General features: G+C 46.8%; 1 long non-coding RNA gene across 1 annotated transcript; it reads left to right on the forward strand.

Moving 5' to 3' along the window:
• Positions 1-2,150: 2,150 nt before the first annotated feature.
• Positions 2,151-4,103, forward strand: LOC145720004 (uncharacterized). The gene is made up of 4 exons (XR_014142741.1): positions 2,151-2,241; positions 2,740-2,859; positions 3,231-3,356; positions 3,954-4,103. It is a non-coding gene; the product is annotated as an uncharacterized LOC145720004 (long non-coding RNA).
• The last annotated feature ends 67 nt before the right edge of the window (positions 4,104-4,170 follow it).

Below are 4,170 nucleotides of genomic sequence, written 5' to 3' on the forward strand. Positions count from 1 at the left end.
CAGAAACTTACTGAGTGAGGGATGCCAGCAGTGGGAAAGGCTGGCTGCCCTCCAAACTTCCCCAGACCCTCTCCCTCTGAACACCTTTGGGGTGCCAGATGGACAGAGCTGGATGTGACTGACTCATGGTCCCACTGGGCTGAGGAGATTAGGGGACTTGGGTGTCCACTTCTTCCTTGCTTATATTATCTCCCTCAGTTGCCATCCTTTTTCTGGAAGTGTCACACCATGATTCACTGAAATGGAAAGGGTCTGTGAATTTTAGTTCCTGGCTGGAGCCTCCCTGCTCTCATCTGTAAAATGGATGGGTTGAGTTAAAGACATATTCTGTTCTACACTTTTATGGTTTAAGTTATTTTTGCTAAAGGTGAGATGTCTTATCTTGCTTGGCTTTTCTCTGAAGTATCATGGAAGTATGTTGGGCAGCTTGAAAGAAGAAATGAAGTCTTATATTTGTCCAATATTCTTGTCTTGTGTACTCTCACCCACCAAGGGTGAAACCCAAGCCCGAGGAAAGGAAGCAATGGAAAGGTCAGAATTCAGGGCACCTTTGAAGGCTGGGGTCCTCTCTGGTACTCACCCTGCCTGTGAGCTCTTAGTCTCACAGACATCTTCTGACTTGAGTCCTTTCTGGTTTTTCTTTTATTCTCTTTGGGATCTGTGTCACTTCTCCTTTCTCTTTATTGGGTTTCTCTGTCACCATTTCCTTCTCCCTCAAATTTTCTTCATCTCCAAGAATTCCAGGGCTTTTCTCCAGCCATATTGTATTGGAGGTCTTTTCAGGGCTCCTTATCTCCAGGTGACATTGCTGCCCACCTTCCTCATTCCCAGATCCTCTCCCATTACTCTGGCACAGCCGACTCGAGGGTCCCTGGCAGCCTCTGTTGTCAGAATTGGGGACTTCCTCATTTCTTACCTCACTTGACATCTGGCAGCTTGTGATGCTGTTTATACTCCTCTCAAGGCAGCCCTTCCATGATGCTCCCCCTTTTTTTCCTCCTCGCTTCTTTCTCCCTCTTTGAGGACTCCTTCTCAATATTCTTTGGCTCCTGCTCTGCTGCCAACACTGGCTTTCTCCCCCTCCTCTGCCTATCTTTCTCTTCCCTCTTTACACTCCCATCAGGATCTCATCCAACACTTCTGATGGATCTAAAACTCATCTCCAACCCAGACTTTTCTCCTGAGATCTAGCCCCATTCATTCAACCCTCTTCTAGGACATCTCCTCTTGGAAGGTCTTCAGTCCCCTCTTACTAACACAATAATCATCACAGCATAGCATTGATAATAGCCAATAACAGAAGCTCTTACACATTCTTCTCAGCATTTCACACTTACTAACTCAACCTTCCCAGCAACAATAGGAGGTGTGTACTTTTTTTTGAAGATTTTATTTTTAAATAATCTTTTTTTTATTTGGTGAATCTGAGGGTTAATATTTATTTATTTATTTATTTATTTATTTATTTATTTATTTATATGGTCAGTTAGCCACTGTATAGTACATCATTCATTTTTGATGTAGTCTCTACACCAACGTGGGGCTCGAACTCACAACCCCAAGATCAGGAGTCATGTGCTCCACTGACTAAGCCAGCCAGGTGCCCAGGGACGTGTGTACTTTTATTATCACCCCTATTTTGTGGATGAGGAAACTGGAACCTAGAGAGGTTGAAAGATTCCAAGCTCTTAAACACTAAATTTTGGTTTTCTAAAAACCAAAGTTGTCCTAGCCCACTGCCCCTCCATCACCACAGTCCTCCCCTTAGGGACCAGTCAACTTCCAGTCCATCCCAACCCCCCCCACTAGCTCACCCCACAGGGCCCCATTACCTCCTTCTTAACTGATTTGTCTCCAGTTAGTTCCCAATGAAACCTGATCCATACAGCCCCTCTTTCTAGCTTTCTAATGTAAATTTGAAGATCTCAGTCTTCCTAATTTAATTCAATTCTTCCCTCTGCCCTCAGGATAAAATAAACATGCCTTAAGGGGCTTTCCAGACCTGGAGCCTGCTTTCCCTTCCCCATTCCCCCATGGTATTGACCTCATTTCTTGCCACTTCCTACCTCCCACTCTCTGGTTTCCCTTCATCGGTTTCCCAAGAGGTCCCCCACTCTTATGCCTCTTCTACATTTGGTTACCCCTTCTGAAATACACTCCCCTATAGTCAGTTGCCTTCAAGAGTCAGCTCAAGTGCCCACCCAGGAAGACTTTCCGGAAATCCACACCCTTCTAATTTGGGTAAGCTATTCTGTTGTCAGTGGGCTTCTCATTTCATAACAACATCTTGCTGTTTTCACATCTGCCCTCTCTACTGACCCCAGGGCTTGTGTTTGTGTTTTATCTCTTTGTTAATAGAGAGGTACGCTGCACCTGGGTGGCTCAGTCATTAAATGTCTGCCTTCAGCTCAGGTCATGATCTCAGGGTCCTGGGATCGAGCCCCGCATTGGGCTCCCTGCTCAGCGGGAAGCCTGCTTCTCCCTCTCCCAATCCTCCTGCTTGTGTTCCCTCTCGCTATGTCTCTCTCTGTCAAATAAATAAATAAATAAAATCTTTAAAAAAAATAGAGAGGCACATAATCAGCCTCAAATTAGCATGTTGAGTAAATGACTGAATACTCACTCTATTCTCATAAGGCCTGGATGCTTGACTTCTAGCCCAGAGGTTTCCAGGTCTGAAGTGGAGGGTTCCCATCAGGGTCTTCATTAGGACCCTAACTTTACCCTGGTATCTGTCAGTTTTCCCTCCCCAGGCGAACAGAAGTTTCAAGGTCAAGAGGAACCTTCTGCCAGTACAACTAGAGAACCTTGGAGAGGTGGTGCAGGGCAGGGGATTTGTATCCACCTAAACCTAGTCTGGTAAGGCAAAAGAAGCAAGCCAAGACATCTCTGGTTAGAAAGACTTCTGGAGGGGCGCCTGGGTGGCTCAGTTGGTTAAGCGTCTGCCTTCGGCTCAGGTAATGATCCTGGGTCCTGGGATCAGGCCCTGCATTGGGCTTCCTGCTCAGCAGGGAGCCTGCTTCTCCCTCTCCCACTCCCCCTGCTTGTGCTCTCTCTCCCTGTCTGTCAAGTAAATAAATAAAATCTTAAAAAGAAAAAAGAAAGACCCTGGGACACAGCATGTGTGGGCTGCCTTGACCATTTTTTCTGTTAAATTTAGTCCTATTCTCCACCCTCCACCTCTGAGTCATGCTGACAACTTCCCTCCCTGCTTCTGGCCTCCTGACCAGCTCTCTGCTTACTTGCTTCCTCTGCACCCTGGTTCAGCTGTTCCCTCAGTGGTTGAGGAGCTCAGAAGCCCATGTCTGACCTTCCAGTCATGACCAGGACCAGAACATCCCTCTTTCTGTTGATGGGTAAGTCACGGGCCCCAATGAAGGGATATGAGAAGATTGGGGTTCAGAGAGAGAGAGAGAGAGAGAGAGAGCGAGCTGAGACTGTACATGTTTTAGACCCAGACATTAAGAGGGGGATCTGGAATTACATAGGGTTTGGGATCCGGAGTTTTTGGAGGAAGAGTATATTGAAGAACTAATTTTAGGGGAGTTCAAGAGATGTTAGAAAAGGAGCCAGTTGTCTGAACAATCCAGAGATTTCCCAAGTAGGCAGAACAAGTCAAACTTGTGCTCTATTCACAGTGTCACTTTGGCCCAATTTTCCTGGATTCTTCTTCCTGGAAGCCCCCAGTAGTAAGGGTGGCAAAGGAGTGTCTTTAGAGCTTGTGTGTTGCTCTGTGAAAATGGAGAATTGAAACTTGCGAGCAGGTCAATGGGTGAAGAGCTGTCTCTGGACTGCCTGCAGGAGAGAAGCAGGGCTGAGGGAGGCCTGAGCCTGGGAGTTCAGAAGTCCAGGAGATGCTGGGTCATTGGGCCTATAGGGGAGAGCAGGCGTTGGGGAGATGGAACAGGAGGAAGACCCTTCTCCGGAGTTTCTTTTCTCACCCCCTTCCGCAGCCTTGGCTTCTTCTCTCTGCTTCAACTTGGACACGGACCAGCCAAAAACCTTCCTTATGGACAGTGCTGGATTTGGACACAGCGTGGTCCAGTATGGCAATACCTGGTAAAGACTGCGTGGTGACTGGCCTTTGGTTCTCATCAACTCCTCTCCATGCATAGGGTCCTGTCCTTCCCCAGGACCCTCTTTTTTTTTTTTATTTTTTTTTATTTTTTT

This window comes from Leptonychotes weddellii, unplaced genomic scaffold, assembly GCF_054177405.1.
Source record: "Leptonychotes weddellii isolate Sample4059 unplaced genomic scaffold, ASM5417740v2 HiC_scaffold_9042, whole genome shotgun sequence".
NCBI lineage: Eukaryota > Metazoa > Chordata > Mammalia > Carnivora > Phocidae > Leptonychotes > Leptonychotes weddellii.